Genomic DNA, 21,179 nt, shown 5'->3' on the forward strand with positions numbered 1-21,179 from the left:
GGAGTTTACTCCCCCTCAAAGGGCACAAACAACATATCTATCTTCTCCCCTTGAATACATGCATACTAATTTTTTTTTTTAAACAAACAAGCAAGAATACCAGAAAACCAAAATCACCAGAAAACCAGAATCAGATGTCTCAACATCAGTAGGCACATAGTCAGGAAACATACAACATGGATATATCTACTCCCCCCTTTTAGCCATAAAATATGCCAAATTAAAAGTTGATAAATGTAACACCCTATTTCTATTAAGCGGTAAAACGCGCGAATATAACAAAAATATTCTAGAAATAGATGCTACGTCTCAAAATAAAACCAACTTATATCATGCATATACATAATATTTCAACGGTCACAGCGGAATTCAAATCATAAACTTCAACATATACATGCCATGGTCAAAATATATCCTCATGTGAAAATAATCCAAGTCCGACAAGTGGACAATAGCAACAACATAGCAACGGAATCCAAAACAACAAATAGACGCTAAGCCTAATCAGAGCCTAGATACTACGATACTGACACGACAACGGAGAAAGCTCCCGTCATCCAAACATCCAACAAGCAAACTCACCAAGCGTCTAATCCTGCGCAACGTCTACCCATCCATACAGACAGGTAGGCGGTCGAAACCACTGGGGGTAAGTATTACATTAATCATAATCCATAAAAGATTTAAACATGAACATTGGAAATGAAAGATATATTCAAGAATACAAAATAACAAATCATACATGTATTCACAGTATTCATGATTCTCATACCATTCAAATCATTCCATATCATCATTCCAAGTTCATATCAACAAGTGTATCATACACGTATCACATATACATAACCCTCCCTCCTAGAACACTAGCATCACATGATCATTATTATCCCCCATCACTTACATTTCAAGCTATCACATTATTATCATAGCATAGCATGCATATTCAACCTCTAATCAAGTCATCAACAAAAGCTCATCATTTATCAACATCAATCAATGAAAACATTACTCACTTCATTACTCATCTAGCATGCTTATCTCAACAAGTACAATTCGTCATATCGAAGTTATAAGCAAGCCATCATCATTATCAAAGAACATCACCACATCATATATGTATATATACCTATACAAATCTCACCTCATCATTATTATTAAAATAACCATCTTCAATTGATTCACCAAGTGTATACGCACAAACAATTAAGACATGCAATTAGAGCATAATATAATTATTCACAACCATCCACAAAATTCACCAATGTACATATACACCAATCCACATAATCACAACATTCACCAAATTTCACCAACACCCAATTCACCAAGTCATATATTCAATTATGACACAACTCATCAATTATTCAAATGCATGCAATGTTCTAGACTCTTCTCTAGATGCATGTGGTACCAAATCAACAACAGTCATTAGATGCCAACTGAACATCTATGTAAGAGTACACCTCCTCTTACATGTAAGAGTACACCTCCTCTTACAACAACTATGTAAAAGTACACCTCCTTTTACATTTCAACAACAACAACAACATGGTATGATGCATGGACATATAGCAATGACTCGATAATGCACAACTCCAACATAACAACTACCAAAAACAATGTAAAGGTACACCTCCCTTTACATTTCAACAACTCAACAACATTGCATTATCAAGAATCATGCCCATACATTCAACAATCACATCTCACATAAGATTCATCAACATTCATCAACATTCATCAACATCGATTTACAATTCATTTCCATTTACATCACATAATTCAAGTAAAATGGAATAACACAACAATTTATGACAAACATCATTCTCATCCCTTCGCAATCATTCAAATACAATTATTTAGTCATATGTGACCATTCACAAAAGATTCATAAGACTTTAGTTCAACAAGAGTCATTTCTACTAAGTTCGTCTCCAAAAGTCACCATTTAAAAATACTAGAGGTTATGAACCAAAACCAATTCTACAAGCTCAATTGCCTATGACATGTATTCTCACAAGTCACTTATAGGTGCAGTAGAGTTTACATAGGGATTTCATCGGCCAAATACGATGAATTCATGAAGAACTCAAAGTTCGTCTCACTTTATCACTTTTCACAAAAAATTCCATTTTCAAATCACAACAAGTTAGATCCATCACCTCATAGATTAGATAGTATTAAACACCTTAATTGAACTCATAAAACCCAAGTTTGAAGTTTGGAAACAATCCATAAGGTTTGGGTCGACTTAGAAATAGTTATGCGGATTTTTCGTAAAATTTTCTCTAAGACCTCCTTGGAGTATTTTCCTCATAACTCAAAAACCAAAAATCATTTTCATGTCAAACCAAAGCCATTGGAAAGCTAACAAAATTATCTACAACTTTCATGTTTACACCAAAGACCAGATCAAAACAGAAACGAGGGAAAAAGACGCAAGAACGCGAAATAGAAAAGCTGTTTCTGGGCAATTTCGCTATTAGCGTAGTTGGAGCTATTAGCGTAGTAACTCCAGACAGTTTCGCTATTAGCGCAGTTCTAGCGAATTTCTTCAGTAGTTACGGGTTTTTACACCATTTTTGCCCAAAATCCCAATTTTCAAACCCCCAACTCCCAAATCAACTTCCAGAAAGTGTTTATGGGTCAAAACAGGTTCAATACACTTAAACAAACATGATTCAAGCATTAAAAACAACAACATAGCTCATTTCATCAAATTCACAAAATTCTTTCAAAACACCAACATAACCACCAATCTCCTCATGAATCCATAAACAACGATTCCAGTTACACAATTTTGATTCTAACAGCTCAACAATCATCAACAACAACTAATGAACACAAATTCATGCACAATTCAACATCACAACCTCATTTTTCATCAAAATTTCTCAAGAACACAATATACCCACAAATGCACATTTCAACATGTTAATTCACATACTAACATGCAATTATCATATAAATCATGCTCTCAATCATAACAACAACAATTATGCACGAATTCAGAGCAATTAGATTCAATTTATCAATTTCATAAAAATGGGTATAAATGAAAAATGATGAAATTATGATCAAAAACTAACCCCCTTACCTCTAACACCAAGAATCTTTAATTCAAGCCTCAATTTAGCTCCTAGATGATGAATCCCCTCTTCTAGCTCTAGCCCTTGTTCTTGTTCTTCTCTCTAGCTTCTATCTCTTCTCTTCTCAAATGAAATGAAATGTGAAATGTTGTGAAACCTAATTTTCACCAACAACTAGACTTTATATATGTGCTCTATTCAATTGGGCTTATCTCACAACCTTAATGGGCCTAACTCATTTCTATTCTAACATCCAAAGTGTCACTACTCACTTAAAGGTAAATTACAACACTAACGGTCACTTACCGGTAAATAAAATAATTACTACACCCTCTCTAGTAACTTGGTAAAATAACATTCTTACTAACACTCAAAATAATAAAATAACGCTAGCGAAAATTGGGCTGTTATAATAAAAGCATAAATTATAGCTAAAAGTACCTGACACTCTGAGCATTGATTGCTATAATTCCTCATGGACGCAAATACCCAGCTTGCTCCTCAGTTTCTCAAATTGTTTGACATCTAAGGCTTTTGTGAAGATGTCAGCCAGTTGTTCTTCAGTAGTCACATGCTCCAGAGTTACTACTTTGTCTTCAACAAGATCCCCAATGAAGTGATGCCGGATGTCAATATGCTTTGTCCTGCTGTGTTGTATAAGATTCTTGGAGATGTTGATAGCACTCAGATTGTCACAGTACAATGTTAGAACACTTTGTTGAATATCATACTCTTCCAGCATTTGCTTCATCCATACTAACTGAGAACAGCTACTTCCTGCAGCAATATATTCTGCTTCTGCTGTTGATAGAGAAACAAAATTTTGTTTCTTGCTGAACCAAGACACTCGATTGTTCCCAAGAAAGAAGCACCCTCCTGAAGTACTCTTTCTGTCATCTGCACTACCTGCCCAATCTGCATCACAATAACCAATTAACCTGGAATTGTCACTGTGAAAATATAGAATTCCATAGTCTGTGGTGCCATTTATGTACTTCAGAATCCTCTTGACTTGAACAAGATGACTCATTTTGGGCTCTGCTTGATATCTAGCACAAACTCCTACAGCAAAAGTTATGTACGGTCTGCTTGCTGTAAGATATAGGAGACTTCCAATCATGCTTCTGTACAGACTTTGATCAACAACTACACCATTTTCATCTTTGGATAACTTTAAGTGAGTGGCTGCTGGTGTTCTTTTATGGCTGGCATTATCTAGTCCAAACTTCTTCACAATATTCTTGGCATACTTGCTCAGGGAGATGAATATTGTGTCTTCCATCTGCCTGACTTGTAGACCAAGAAAGTAGGTCAGTTCTCCTTCTAGACTCATCTCAAATTCAGACTGCATCTGATGAACAAAATGTTGAACCATTTGATTCGACATCCCTTCAAACACAATATCATCAACATAGATCTGAGCTATCATGAGTCTTCCTTTGTCCTTCTTAACAAACAAAGTCTTGTCTGTTCCTCCCTTCTTGTATCGTTGATGGCTCAGAAATTTTGTGAGTCTTTCATACCAAGCCCTAGGGGCCTGTTTTAACCCATACAATGCCTTCTTTAGCTTGTACACATGATCAGGAAAATTTGGATCAACAAATCCCTTTGGTTGCTCAACATAAACTTCTTCATGGAGATACCCATTTAGAAAGGCACTCTTTACATCCATCTGAGACAATTTGAACTTTAGAATACAAGCCACTCCCAAGAGTAACCTTATGGATTCCAGTCTGGCTACAGGTGCAAATGTTTCATCAAAGTCTAATCCTTCTATTTGAGTATAACCTTGTGCTACCAATCTTGCCTTGTTTCTGGTAACAGTACCATTTTCATCTGACTTGTTTTTGTAGATCCATTTTGTCCCAATGACATTTATATCATTTGGTCTTGGCACTAGATCCCATACTTCACTTCTTTTGAACTGGTTGAGTTCTTCTTGCATGGCTTCAATCCAGAAATCATCAATGAGAGCTTCCTTCACATTCTTAGGTTCAAATTTGGACACAAAACAGGAGTTGGAGACAACATCATTAGATCTTCTGGTTCTGACTCCTTGATCTGGATTTCCAATAATGAGCTCTTGAGGATGATTCTTCTGAACTCTGATTGAAGGTCCTTTATTTGATTCTGCATTCTCCATCTCAGTATCTTCAGGGTTAGTCTCAGGTTCTTCAACCGTTTCAGGCATTACTTTCTTTTGAACAAATGTTTCAGGATATGCTTCAACACCTGGTACAACTTCAAGCATTGGTTCTTTAACCACATCATCTATCACCACATTGATGGATTCCATAACAACTTGAGTTCTGTTGTTAAACACTCTATAGGCTTTGTTGTTAGTAGAGTAACCCAGAAAAACTCCTTCATCACTCTTTGGGTCCATCTTTCTTCTGTAATCTCTATCTGCTAGAATGTAATACTTGCTACCAAGGACATGGAAATATTTTACAGTAGGCTTTCTTTCCTTCCATAGCTCATACAGGGTAGTTGTAGTACCTGTTCTTAAAGTGACTCTGTTATGAACATGACAAGCTGTATTCGTAGCTTCAGCCCAGAAATAAAGTGGAAGGTGCTTAACATGTAACATAACTCTGGCTGATTCTTGCAGAGTCCTATTCTTCCTTTCCACCACTCCATTCTGTTGAGGTGTTATGGGAGATGAGAATTCATGCCTAATTCCTTCATCTGCACAGAATTCATGAAATCTGGAGTTTTCAAATTCTGTTCCATGATCACTTCTTATCCTGAGAATACCTCTATTTTTCTCTCTTTGTAGTTGAATGCAAAGTTCTTTGAGTGATTCAAAGGTATCAGATTTCTCTCTGATAAAGTTCGCCTAGGTAAATCTTGAAAAATTATCAACAACCACCAGAACATACCTCTTTCCACCAATGCTAGCAACTTGCATTGGTCCCATTAAATCAATATGAAGAAGTTTAAGTGTTTTTGTTGTTCCTTGATGTTCCAACCTAGGATGGGACATTCGAGTCTGTTTACCAACTTGACACTCACCACAGATACTTCTATCAGTGATTTCCAGTTTGGGGATACTTCTGATTGCTTCTAGAGAGATAGCCTTTTTTTATTCCTTGCATATTCAAGTGACCTAGTTTTTGTTGCCACAACTTTACCTCTTCAGCTTTGCTCAGCAAGCATGAGGATATGATGTTCTTGAGAGATCCATAAATAACAGTTGTCCTTAGACCTAGTACCACATGCATATTGAAGTTGTCTAAGATGTTGTTGTTTAAGATGAGGAGTTGTTGTTGCATTGTAGAGTCGTCATAACATGAAATAAATGATGATTGCTTGTGATGTCGTTGTTGTTCTTGACGATGTTGATGCTGTTCTGACATTAATAGATGATGTTAATTGATGTTTATTTAATGTTGAATATATGTATGTTGATTACTCTTTATGAATTGTTATTTGCTATTAATGAATGTGAAATCTCACCCCTTCTGCTTGAAAATGTTGCTCTTCGTATGAGTAACTTGCAGGTAGAGAAGAATAGTGCAGTTGTGAGTAATCTCCGCCGTGTCGTCTAGGATGCTCTGATATGTAACGTGTAACACCCACATTAGACGTATCTAGAAAGTCTAGCATGTGTATTATTTTAGTACTGGATACATTAAAAATTTACAACAATAACTACTTCGAATGAATATATTATACAACCAAATGCATTCATACATAATAATACAACTCAACTTTTCTAAAGTATAATAGATGCATCCTTGAATATCCACCTCATCCTGCAGCGGTACGAACGAACGCTTGTCGCAACATCCATTCGGCTACTAGCTTGCTAATCCTTCCTGATATCTGAAACAAATAAGGATTGGGATGAGACATAATGTCTCAGTGAGTTCCACCTAATCCTAGACTATAGGTAACCTCGGGGGAAACCTACGGTCACCACGTGTCTACAATACAACCTGCCGGTTGAGTATACGTGTGTGGGGACTTGCTTTTCTAGACGGTCGTGCATACTAGGGCCGTCATAGCCTCATCTTAACTTGTTATAGGCTTCTCTTCTATACGTGTCATGGCGGTCAAGGGGAATCTAAAACTGCGATGCCAAAATATACTCTACGTATCGAGGCCTAAGCATAACATAATCATGACACGGTTCTAGACCGGACGATTAGGGGAAACCTAAGATCGTCATCGGCATATCTTTCTTTACTTGCTTCTACTTGCTTGAATACGTTGTATCTAACAACATATCATCTCTTATCACAAAAGTGATTCTTGCTAACTTACTAGTTCTTGAAGATCTACGTCAAGGCTCTATGACATGACATATAAATGTATGAACAATATGCATGGTCATATTCATTGATTATGTTAGCGTGTAACAAACAAACATTATCTGAGTTCATTTTACGGATTAGTCCCGAGTGGAGTAACCCCGGAAGTTAATCCCTTACTACCGATAAAATGCCTAGCTATGGCGTACCGGACTCCCTCAGTGGCATGCGGGTCCCTTACGGCTTGCCCGTTCCCCTCGTAGAACCCCTTGAATCCATCCTAGGAAGGATTACAAGAGACACGACACCTATTCTTACTTAATGGTCTTGACCATATATGATTCTTATCTTAAAACTTGCTTAAACTTTCTTGTGAATATGATATTAATCGCATCACATCTTTAACAAAATCTTGGTCTTATGCATGTATGAAGGTTAAACCTAATCATACTATCTCTTTTACCTCGGATCCTTAAACAATCCCACTAGAGGTAACTATATGCTTACTTAACTTACTTCGTGGATAGATATCTAATCGATTCACGTCTTGCCATACTCGTATGACACTTAACTCCTATACAAAGATAATATTCTAAATTACTTCGCATCTTATCAAGCATATTACTAATGCATAGCATTCTATTTCTTGACAAACTATGTCAAGGCTCTACTTTCATTCCCTTGCTTAATGATTATCTTGCTACCCGATTCTTGTTGTGCTATTCTCTCATTTGCCATGCTATATTAACTTTTCAAATACTTTCTTCTTCCTCAAGAAAACTTTGCTAAATACTATCAAATAGGACCTTGGTTTGAGGGGTTTACTTCTTGCTCAAAGAAAACAGTTCGAAAAGATGACAAAGCTGCCGGAAGCGAGCGAACCGTGTGTGACCACACAGTCTGCTCGCCATGGCGAGCAACTACACTGGGGAGGCGAGTACCTACTCGCCATGGCGAGTAGGAGGCGAGAAAATCATGTGCTCTGTTGCTTCTGCTCGCTGTGGCGAGTACTAGCTCGCCGTGGTGAGTTGTGACAGTCCAGAACCCTCAAAAATGATATTTTTGACCCAAAAACCTCAAACCAAGTTTCTCTAAGTATATTGGAATATATTTGATCATAAAATACTTGTAAAACACTCATATGGCAAGTATTGACAAGTTTGGTAAGCAAGGCAAGAAAAGGGCAACTAACTTACTTATAAAAAAAACTAAGTTGTCATACTATACTCACAAATCATAACATAATCCCAAAGGTAAGGAATACTAGCTATGGAACTCACCTAATGATTTGCATTTGATCCCCAAGCTTACAAGAATCATCAACATTACTTTACAAACCCTAATTCTTGATCTTGTTCAAAAACTCCATGATACGTGCTTCACCATAAGCTTCCATGCTCAAGCAACTAAAACCCTAGCCTCTTAGTCAATAACCAAACCTTAGCTTCCATAACCACATCTCTTGAGAACCAAAGTGAAGAGAGAGTTTAATCCAAACCCTAGAGCATGTAACTCCTTTCAAATAGTATCCAATCTTTGTAGAGGTTGGAGCTAACCCATTCTTGAAGAAACTTCATGCATAAACCTTTAATAAGAATCTCTACCAATCCAAAACCCTAACCCTTGATTCTCTTCTTGAGAGAAGATGTAGAGAAACCAACAAAATCCACACTTCCTTAAGTTTAAGAGATCATAAGGGAACATAGTTTGAAAGCTTACCATGAGAGGATGAAGTTTTAGGAAAGATTGATGAAGAGGAGAAGAGAGAGTGACGTGAGAGAAGAAGAGAGAAGGAGGAGGATGTCTTTACCAACAACTTAAGAGAGAGAAATGGATAAGGATAATGAGATATTTTGGTGCCTTCACCATTTAAATATCCTTTAAACGTGCAATTACCAAATTGCCCTTGCTCCAAGCGTGTTAAACACGACACTGATACTTAACTCGTATTTAGCTGACATCTCATAATAATTATTTCCGTCAAACTATCTTTCGTAACATTAATTCTCTGACACGATCGACTGGTAATATTCCGATACTGACAGGCGGGATATTACATAACGGGATGGGGATTGTCTGATGCATGTTTTCCTTGTTACGTATTTCCTTTTATTATTGTTGAACTATTCTCAAGAAGACTATTTAAGATGTTAATGTTGTGGCCTTTTAGTGCCAAGGATTTTTATAAGATGATGTAAAACTAATTCCGCTGCATGATTGTTGGATTTTTATAACGACTGGTTGTTTTAATAAATAGTATTTTGTTCTATTTAAATTGTGGAAAATGTTGAAAGATGAATGTGATGCTCCGTTTATGATGGTAAACTCTGATATTCTTTATATTTATTTATGTTGGGAAAACGGAGTGTTACATTAGGCCCATCTGGGGGATTTTACGGACCATCTTTATGGCTGTTACTTTGTCCGCCATTAGGGTGTATCGAGGGTTGTCGAGGCATCGAAGCCCGGACTTGTTCCCTTTACCATTATACATATGAGGGGGGAACATACCTTTGTCAATTCATTTATTACGTGATGGTATACTAACTGGAAAGTAATATACTTGATCAGGGTTGCATTTTGCCATGAACTATTTTGATTGCATTAAATAGCATGACCTTAAGAGGTAATTTATGAGCTTTTCCTCAATTGTGTAAATCACTACATCATAATTCTGGACTTTACAGGCCTGTTGAAGTTTTCCTTACAGGCCTGTTGAAGTTTTCCTAGTATAGTGCACCCAATCTTACTCAAGTAATAAAGTAGTAAGTTATCGTCTCCATAAGGATTTTCATTCAACTCAATAATTAGCAGAATTTATTTGAAAAGTAAATAAAAGAAAAGATTGGAGTGGTTGCAAAGTTTTAATTGTCCTTTCCCATGCGAGATTTGGTTTTTGAGATTTAGAAGTGTAACGTGTTGGACCAATAAGGGTCTTGTACAATTCCGCTGAGGTTTTGATGATAACCAAGTATTGAAGAACAATTAGATATACTAATATTTGTTCAAGTGTGCAGAATCATATAATATATCCATCAAAGTATTGAACATGTGTTACAGCATCAGAAGCACAAGAGAAGCTCAAAAGACTATGGTAGAAGATCTGGAGAAAGATCAACCAGAAGTCAACACATTGGATCATAAGAAAAGGACGCATCTCATAAGCTCAAGAGATCATCAGACTATGAAGAGATCAACAGACTCAGAAGACCTAGTCAGGTATAGAAGACTCCATCAGACTTGGAAGACCTTCACACCTCAGAAGCACCTGAGGGACCTAGACTCCACGTCATTTTTGTCGTCTTCTGTAGTATTACATTTTTTTAATTCAAATCTAAATACACATCAATTAATATGTTTTTGTGACTTGCAATTTGGTTTCACAATTTTTACTTGTTCAAATTCTATAATTCAAACGTGTATTTCAGATAATTTAAATATCTAAACTCTATAATCCAGACACATATAAAAGTTACAGAATCTAACAGAACCAAACCTAATGAAAAAGGTGTTTTCTAAACATTCAAAATTTAGACTCCAGACATAAGAAACGTATAAACTACAAGTCCGGATTATAGAATTCGAACCCGTTAAATATAGTAATTACTTGTGTGTTCTAGAATGCACCAACGGTTTGTATGGTTAAGAACACAGCAATAATTTACGGGTTTACAATGAATTGAAACTTGTGTAAAGTGACATGTATGGTTCATTATAGTTCACAAACCAACTTAACATGTCAAAATGAATTCTAAAATAGCATCAATTTAGATCGACGTATTTGGTTCATTAGACTGAAACTTCAAAACGACGACGATGTGAACAATCTTCTCTATATTCGCTTAGTATAATTCCAAGGAACTGATCGAGTCAAACACTATATTGATCAAGTTTGTTCATGTTATTGAGGCAAACACGTCATCTTGCGAGATTTCTACACCCAAGACAACAAGCAAGGTGTATAAGAACCTCTTCCTCATTAAAAACTTTACAACAAAATCCAGAGAGATAAATTCTTGATGAAGGGAAAAAAGAGTGCAGGGTCTACAAAGAAGAAATAAAAAGGTTCTAACATCAAATCAACAAAATCTATATATAAGTCGTTTTAAAAAAAGAATCTATACATAGGTAATCCTAACCTATTACGATTAAAATCTTCCCCAATTGAATCGCAGATATGATCCCACCAAGTGAATGTGGGGATTGATAGACCAATATTAGCAATCTTATTAGCAAAACAATTAAAAATGAATCTCTGACTTTTAATGAGAAATGAAAGTTTGAAGGAAGGCCCCATAATAACTAGAAGAAACACATTGCCTACAATTACTTGAAAAATCTTCTTTTGAATAACCAAGTTTATCATTATATCATATCAACATTTGTATTTTATACATTGTATTTCTTTGCATCGGCCCCTTTCCATCAGGAACACTAAATCATCAATAGATTTTGGCAGTGATCATCAATTTCCTCCTAACGTATTTGAGGAAGCATTTGTGTTCCCTGATTTCCAGTAACAACTTCTCTACACATTCAATCCTTTTTATCTAATAGTATCCATGCCCTGTAAACTGAAACATCAAGACAAAATGGAATAAAATCATACACCTTTAATATATATTCAAGGAAAATGGAATACAATCATAAAGTTTAATATATTTTTTGACAAAAATACATAACATAAAAACAAAAGTAATATTGAAACTGGTGGTAACCTGTTTGATGGCATTTCAGTTGAGAGATGGTATGCTAGTAAGTATACTTCCAGTCAATTGATACAAAAACAAGTTCAAGGAGCCCAATAGTCCAGAAAGCTCTGTCAATGTCTGCAGCAGTATTCTTACCAAGATTATTCCTAGAAAGATCGATGACATCAAATCATGAATTTGCATAAAATCAAAAACTCAATTCATTTGCTATAAAAATTAGAGTTTCTTTAAAGTGGCCTAGACTAGAAATATGGAATAGTAGCTTGTTAACATTTAGAGAGAAACTTAAGTTCAGTTCAAAGACAGAACATAATGTTGATATTTTGAGAGAAACTTACCAACCTTTATTATTTTGATGCTTGAAGCTGTTGACAACTAGTTTATGTGTTGTTCAATCGAATAACATTTATGATTGTTGAAATCAACTCCCTGAATCATTGAAAATTGTACTTCAAATAAGTTTCCAAGGGCACAATTAATTCCTTGTAAAGGATTATAAATTTATAATCTAACTGTGAAATATCTTACCCTAGAAAAAACTGACTTATATCACCACCAAGTAGTTGTCTATATGGAAAAGACTCGATGTTTGGTGTAATTGAAGAAAAAGCTCTGTCTTCTCTATGTTCTGAACTTCGCTATTTTTCTAGTGCCCCCCATTCCTCTCAGAGCATGAACACTAAATAAAATCAACGGATCTTTTTAGAATCCAACTTCAACAGAGGCATAATGATAACAGAAATTCTTGCATGTAATATAGAAAGAACAAATTTATGTGCAAACTAGAGTTAAACATTTCCAATAAACAAGATTGTCGTATAGGGATGAATGTATAGAGAATTAATTTAAATTAAAAACAGCAAAGAATAAAGATGTTAAATTTGAAATTGAAAGATACATATGTTTGTTCCCAGAGCAGGTACCTGCTTAAAATCTGGACAATATGAGAATCAGCTCATGCATCATCTAGAACTTGTAGTTCAAGTTATTATGACATCATTGATCACCACACATTGAATGTGAGAAATCTTCCCCCAATCTTCACCATTAGGTTTCATGCATCTATGTTTGAGCAACAAAGAACCGGTAATTTCTAGATGTGAAATGGATTTAGGTAGGCCCTCCACGGGTAACTATTGAAGGTTGGGAGAGGAGAGGTGGCAGAGACCCTTGTCGTCCAGTTTTTTAAGATTCAGACAACCATGGATAGACAGACAAGTGAGAGAGAGGGGAAGAAACCCAATATCTGGAAAAGACAACCATTTGAAAGCTTCTTGATTTTGGCAGTGATCACCAACCTTCTCCTAGCCATCCCTTCTAACATATCTAAGGCAGCATTTGTGTTCCCTAATTTCCAATAAGCAAAAGCGAGACTAGTGTAGATTACACGTCATTGTTGCCTGAAATACCTTTCCATATGAAATAATACCAAGACAAGTTTGATGGCATTTCAGTTGCCTGAAAAATATTAATAGATTAGGCCAATTGACATAAAAAGAAATGAGATAATATGCACCATGTTTGTCGAAGATGTTCATTGCTACCTTCTACTCGAATTAAGCTATCACTTTCTTTACATGTATGCATGTCAATTAGAAGGGTTACAACAGGTTTACAAAAATAAACCCAAAGAAAATTTATTTACCATCCTCATGATTGTTAATAATTATAAAATAAAATTTGTATATATCATGTTGCTTAAAAATTCAAATCAAGGTTAAAATAAAAAATTAATGACATCAAACTAATGTTTTATAAGAAGAATCAAAAAACAATAATCCCTGTTGAAATCAACTCCCCAAATCATTCAAAAATGAATTTGAAACAAGTTTCTACGGGCATGATGAATTCCTTGTAAAGGATTAATTACAATCCAACTGTGAAATCTCTTACCCAATCAAAAACTCATACTTAATAACCATAGACTTGTTATTTGGTGTAGTTGAAGACTCCTTCAAAAGTTGCATGGTCATTGATTTCAGAAGAAATCAAATTTGAAATTCAGCAAGTGTACCGGCCTCATATATCTTTGCCTTCTCTTTCTCCAGAACTTCAATGCTTCACCATTATACTAGTTCCTCATTCCTCACAAAACTTGAACACTAAATATAAACGACGTATCTGATTAGAATTCCAACTTCAACAGAGGCATAATGATAACGGAAATCCATGCATGTAAAACAAGAAGGAAAAAAATTTGTTGTGTTCAAAAAGAAGATGCAAATTCAAGTAAAAAGTATGCCAATATAAATCTACAACAATTCATGAGATATGCCAAAAACATACATGAGACTTTATCTAATATTTCCAAAGTAGGTCGAGTCTACCAAGTACTAGCAACTAGCCATTAAGGCGCAACTTGCGCTACTATTATCTGCTAACTACAGTAAAACATTTCCAATAAACAAGATAATATTGCACTGTAGAGATGAATGTTGAAAATTAATTTAACAGCGCCAAATATGTTGATATTTAAATTCAAACATTCATATGTATGTGCACAGAGTAGGTACCTGGATAAAAATTGGGCGATATTTGTCATCGATTATCTTGCTTTCAAAGTGATATATCTTCCCCCAAACGTCACACTTAGGTTTCTTGCATTGTTTTTCAAGCAATGAACAATTCTCAATTTCTATGGTTGAAATGGATCTATGCATGCCCTCAACTGGTAAGCACTGAAGGTTGGGGCAGTCCATAATATAAAAGTTGTCAAGAGAGGAGAGGTGGAAAAGACCTTTGTAGTTCAGTTTTTTATGATTCACACAATTATTGATACACAGAGTGGTAAGAGAGAGGGGAAGCAACCCTTGATCGGGAAAAGACTCTACATTCACATTTTCAATATACAGGCTTTTTAGAGAAGTGTTGATTCCCAAAGCACGTTTTAGTGAGGCGATAAGAAGTTCAGAGCATCTGGCGAGATGAAGACGTTTTAAGCTTGGTGGCAAACCTCCATCAGAGAACGACTTCAGTTGTGGACAATTAATTATAGTTAGTTCACTGAGAGATGGAAAGAGAGTGTGCATGCATTCGGGAAATGATACAAATTTAAGGCACTTTGTAATAGAGAGAGCTTTAAGTCTATGATCATGCTTATGATCATGTGAAAGCATTTCAAGATTCCTACATTTTGTAAAGTTGAGCCTTTGGAGTTTTGGGAAGAAATCCAGCGGAAAGGTCCGTAGAGAGTGAGAACTGAGAACTACTGGTAATGTCCAGAGATAGAAGGAAATTGTAACGAAAATCAAGGGGAATGTTCATATTTGGGCAACTCTCAATTACCAATGATTCAACAGATATGTGTGTTAAGGTGTGACCTGCCCATTCAAGCAACGACCCTTCCATTAAACATCCACCAATCATGAGAATTCTCAAAGTAGATGGTTGGTAATCAAATTGCAACTTTCCACAATTAATTAGATGTAATTCATGAATGGCTGGAGCCAATGATACAGAAGCCACAAGTAGTTCGCAAGAAGTAATTTCAAGTTTCACTAAACAAGGAAGTTGCTTAGGTAAACACCCCTTTAGATTTGGACAATTTTTTATTGAAAGCTCTTGGAGACATGGAAAAGCACCTGTCACAATTTTACAACCCCATTCTTCCCACCCTTTCATACTTGCAAATATTAAAGTTTGCAAGGATGCAAATGGAACAATACCAGAAGAAGAGTTATTTCCATTTCCATAAAACTCGCTACCAATCACCACTATCCCAGATAGCCTTGTGATCGACAGTTTCTTGAGAGATGGCAAAATTCCAAGTGGAGGCAACAACACACAATATTCACAATTGCTCAACTTTAAGGACACCACATTTGATAATGAATCATCTCCAAACCAATATGGAAATCGTGTACCACCATAGTTCCTTATTGACAACTCCTTCAAGTATTTCGAAGGTTGTAGCTTCTCAAGAACCTCCCTTTCTTTCTCTGAATTATCAGTGGTTGCATTCCATTCTAACTCTAGCTTCCTAAGGTGTGATTTATGTTTCAAATTTGCTGCATGTGCATCAGATGGATTGACAATGTTTTGAAGCTCTGAAATTGATAGTGTTCCATGAAGATTGAGTTCTCCTAACTGCTGAATATTTGCCTCACTACCTTTGTCTACATAGAAAGAACTCAGTACTTGAAGATTCTTTAGTTTTCCCACATCCATTGGCATTTTTCTTACTCTAGTTCCACTAAAATCAAGATAACGCAAATTAGTGAGTTTATGTAAATTTAAGGGCAACTCTTCAAAATAACTACAACTCCTCAACTTCAGTATTTGCAAGTTAAAGAGAGAACAGACTGAATCAGGCAGTTTTTTTATGGAAGTATGTGAAAGGTCTAGACAACGGAGGTGCTTGAGATTACCTATGGTGTCAGGCAACTCATTCTTCTCAAGGGATAACAAAGAGAACGACAAGACACGAAGGAACTTGAACTTTGAGAACAACTCATTCATAAATAAACTAGACATTTGATCATTCCATAGAGTACCACAGGGTGTCATTCTTAATGTTATGAATGTGCGTAAACTATTAGCATTGTATAAGGTTTCAAACATTTTAGAACCATCATGTGGAATTCCTAAAATTGAGAAATGTCGAGTCGTTTTTAATATATTATTTGATTCCTCATCTTTGCATGTGAAGCAAAAATCGCCGTATACACATTTTGCCAAATCATTGAGAAGGTCATGCATGACAAAATGTTTTCTATATACCCTTGATTCATGAAAAAATGACCTGGAAAATAGATCATTGAAATACTGTTCACCAACTTCTTCCATACTCATGCTCTGTCGAGGGCATTGCAGAAAATTTTCTGCCATCCATAATAAAATCAAATGCTCCTTTTCAATCTCATAGTTTTTAGGGAATAAGGCACAATAAGCAAAACATCTCTTGAGGTGTGAAGGAAGGTGATGATAGCTCAACATTAAAGTGGGGATGATGTTGCTCTCCTCTTCTGGTAAGTCCCATATCTCACTAGCCAATATACTTTCCCATTCCACAAAACTTGGTTTTGTGGACAAGAGACTTCCAACTGTTTTCAACGCTATAGGCAATCCTTTGCATTTTCTAAGTATCCATTTACCAATATCCTTAAATTCATGATTTATTCGAGGATTTTCATCTTGGAATGCATGCTTAGCAAACAACTTCCAACAATCTTTCTCTTCTAATTGCTCTAGTTGATGTATTCTAGTTGACCGCACAGTTGAGGCAACTTTTAGACTGCGGGTAGTGATAAGAACTTTGCTTCCCTGAGCCCCATAAATAAAAGGAGTCTGCAAAGCTTCCCATTGGTCACGTTTTTCGTTCCAAAGGTTGTCCAACACAAGAAGAAATTTCCTCTCAGATAGTTTTTCCTTCAACCTCACCTGAAGAATATCTAGGTCTCTACCATCATCTGTAGATCCAGTAATACCCTCAAGAATAGCTCTTGTTACCCTGAAAACATCAAATTCTTCTGACACTGAGACCCAAACTCTGACATCAAATTTATCCTCCATCTTTGTGTCATTGTATATATGTTGGGCAAGCGTGGTCTTGCCCATCCCACCCATACCAACTATAGAAACTATTGGCAGTTGATAGTTATCACTCTCAATGTCAGATGTCAGCCAGTTAGAGATAACTTCCTTGTCAATATCTCTACCATAAATAACAAAATCAACAAGCAAAGATGTTGATGGCAATTTTCGTGACAATTGGCTATCAGATCCAACACCAAAACTACTACTAGTTGCTTTCAAATCTAGTATATCTTTTTTGCTAGCAAGATATTCTAGATTGTCAAGGACTTCATGCATCTTTGATTCAATTTCTTTGTCAAATGAACTGGAAGAAGCACTGAAGAAATTCCATACCTTGCTAGTTGTACTGGATTGAGATTCAGCTTCAAGCATGCATCTGGAAAGTTCAATGTCAATTCCTTCCAACAAATCCTCTGCTTCTAAGACAGCATCTTTGACAGCATCAAGCCATGCTTTCACGGGTTGATTTCTGATCTGCTTCAGTTCTGCATCATCGACCACAGCATTGATGGAGAGAAGCGTGATTTTAAGTTTCTTCAGAAGTTTGTCATTGAGTTTTCTTCTTCGAAAGTAGTCCCCGATTTCAGCAGACGCAAGCTTTTCCAAGGTGACTTGAAAGAAAGCAGATAGAAAAGCACCACCAACCAGTTCGACTGCCATAGATGAAATGAAAGGTAGAAACCAACTTGAAATCAAGAAAGAATTGCAAATGCAAAGTTCAACTGACTCAATGCAATAGAGCGAGCTACTACGTGAACCCTTTTCTGAACAATAAAATTACTTTGTTGTGTTGTTGAGCACCTTTTCATATTTTATTATTTTGATAGCCGGCCAACCAATATTAGTAAGTCTTCCCAAGAAGATAAAGGTATAATAACATTTATATAAGATGTATAAAAACCTCTTATACTAGCTACTTTTGTAGCACTAGTTTCATTCTATATTTTACTAGTATAATCAGTGCTCTATTCGTTTGATATAACATAGTTTAAGCAAATTCAATGAAGGTGGGCAACCTGATCAAATAAATAAATAAACCCAACAAATGCTTCCAAGAAACTCCTAGCTTCCGTGAAATTTCTGGTGAATTTGTATCTCCTTGTTTTGTTTATTCATTAGTCAATAATGGATGGTTTAAGCAAGTTTAATTTTTTTACTTTTCTTTGTCAGGTGGGTAGATGACTATTGACTATGAGCTATAAATAACCAATCAATTTTTTTTTTTTTTAAGGAAAATAACCAATCAACTTAACATTATATATACTAGCGAAAAGACAGGCACTCAAGTGCCCGTCTTTCCACTATTTTTATTGCGCTAACATTTAAAAATTATGAACGGTGTTTTTTATGAAATTTTAATTTTGATTAAAACTAAAACTATAAATGTTTTTTTTTTCTTTCAAATTATAACAAATCAAACTAATCATAATTATCTATTTCAATGAAACTAACAATATAAAAAAAAATATAATCTAAATTCTTATTTTTTTAATGACATAAACAACAATTTTTTTTAAGGATCCAACAATAATCTTTATTATTGAAAAAATTGTTGTTTAAGGGTATCATTGGGATAATGAAAAAGTAAGTATAGACACACTCATCTTGTTTGTTACACTTTTTAAATGATAAACGAAAAAACTGAATATTTGTGTATGTTACACTTTTATTTTTATATTTAAATTTATTTTTATCTATTTGTTACATGTGTAATTTGTATTGAAAATTGATGGCATTTTCGGAAAGAAAAATTCAGCCCAAAAGAGCTGAAAGATGTAATTTTCTTTATATATAGTGTGTGTGTGTATGTGTGTGTGTATGTATATATATATATATATATATATGGGGCTGCTAATTTACACCCACATAAAAACACTAAGGTGTAAATTAGCAAGCTACATCCACTTATATTTTACTAAAACACCATTTTGTTTATATTCTAATTAAATTTAAATAGAAGGGCAATTTTGTAACTATCTTAAGGAAGATCCTTAAATAAAAAGAAACAAAAAAGATAATGACATGTTTAAGATACAAAACATGTAATATAGATAAACTTTTAAGGAAACAATTTTTGGAATGATGAAAGTGGGTGTAAATTAGTGAGGTAGGTGTAAACAATTTGATAAAATTTATAAAAATGAGTGTATATAATCAAGTGGGTGTATGTTGCTAACTTACACCTTAGTGTTTTTAGGTGGGTGTAGCTTGCTAATTTACACCCACTTTCATCATTTCAAATATTGTTTCCTTAAAAGTTTGTCTCTATTACATGTTTTGTACCTTAACTATGTCATTGATTTTTTTTCTTTTTTTAAGGATCTTTCTTAAGATAGTTACAAAACTGCCCTTTTATTTAAATTTAATTAGAATAAAAACAAAATAATGTTTTAGTAAAATATAAGTGAGTGTAGCTTGCTAATTTAAGATTAGAATGCAGAATGCAATTTAAAAAATGAATTTACCCAATAACCAAATGGAAGAACTTTTGCCACCAAACATGAATACTAAATTTAAGAAACATATATGGTTCAAATTCAACTTAAGCAGTGGCGTAATGACAACAAAATTGTTGCATTCAAAATTTAATAAATAAAAATAGACAAATAATGGTGTGTGAAGAAAGTGGAAGCCGATACAAGCAGCTAAGGTAAATAGTACTATAATCTAAATTGTCAACGTATGAGTTGAGATATACCAAAAACATATATTAAATTGATAAATTATTATACAAATCTGTGTAGGTTGAGTCATCCTCTTCCTCCTGTGATGAATATTAATATGCATGAGATAACTGATGTGATTGCCTCATTTAGATTATTATGCATTGAATGTGAGGAACCTTCTTCCAATCTTTCCCATTTGGTTTCCGAAAAATGGTGTTTAAGCAATGGACAGTTACCTCAAATAATGCATAAACAGGTTTTGAAATAATATGATTTATGATAGTTAACATACAAGGTTAGTGAAGTGTCCCTCCCTACATGACAAGTGAAAACATGAAGGAATTAATACCTTTTGGTAACCAGAAGAAATACAATGCCTACAATTACAGGAAAAAGCAACTTTTAAATAACCAAGATTATCATCATCGTATCACATCAGCATTTGTTGTATTTTATACATTGTATTTCTTGACATCAGACCCCTTTCCACCACATGATAAGCATGTATAGATTTTGACAGTGATCATCAACCTTCTCCTAGCCATCTCTTCTAACATATCTGAGGCAGCATTTGTGTTCCCATTTCCGGTAAGAAAAAGCGAGACTAGTGTAGATAACACTATCAACTGAAATACCCTTCCCTTACATATGATGTAATAACTTTTCAGCACATTCAATCCTTTCTATCTTGCATAACCTTCTTATCAATTCCCTGTAGACTGAAACATCAAGAAAAATACCTTTGCTCAAAAACTCATCTGGCAGTGCTGGAACTGCATCTGTATTATCTTTCTTGCAATAGCCATCTAAAATCCGAGAGTAGTGTTGATACTTTTTCACCTTGCAATAGTCAGAACTTTTCTTGCATTGGCTCCATTAATTCATGGCATTTGCATCAACTAGATATAAATAATGCCTTTC

At 35.0% G+C, this 21,179-nt stretch overlaps 1 long non-coding RNA gene and 1 pseudogene across 2 annotated transcripts; both read right to left on the bottom strand.

Moving 5' to 3' along the window:
- Window positions 1-315: 315 nt before the first annotated feature.
- On the bottom strand, window positions 316-3,234 carry LOC146898333 (uncharacterized). Its single transcript, XR_015022925.1, has 2 exons — window positions 3,098-3,234; window positions 316-606 (listed from the first exon to the last, which is right to left on the bottom strand). It is a non-coding gene; the product is annotated as an uncharacterized LOC146898333 (long non-coding RNA).
- A 9,366-nt stretch (window positions 3,235-12,600) lies between these two features.
- On the bottom strand, window positions 12,601-18,373 carry LOC146898334 (putative disease resistance RPP13-like protein 1; annotated as a pseudogene). The gene is made up of 5 exons (XR_015023154.1): window positions 14,571-18,373; window positions 13,467-13,515; window positions 13,274-13,404; window positions 12,981-13,190; window positions 12,601-12,736 (listed from the first exon to the last, which is right to left on the bottom strand). The product of XR_015023154.1 is annotated as a putative disease resistance RPP13-like protein 1 (transcript).
- Between the last annotated feature and the right edge of the window lie 2,806 nt (window positions 18,374-21,179).

This window comes from Medicago sativa, chromosome 8 (assembly GCF_051527215.1).
Source record: "Medicago sativa cultivar Bolivia chromosome 8, Bolivia_mono, whole genome shotgun sequence".
Lineage (NCBI taxonomy): Eukaryota > Viridiplantae > Streptophyta > Magnoliopsida > Fabales > Fabaceae > Medicago > Medicago sativa.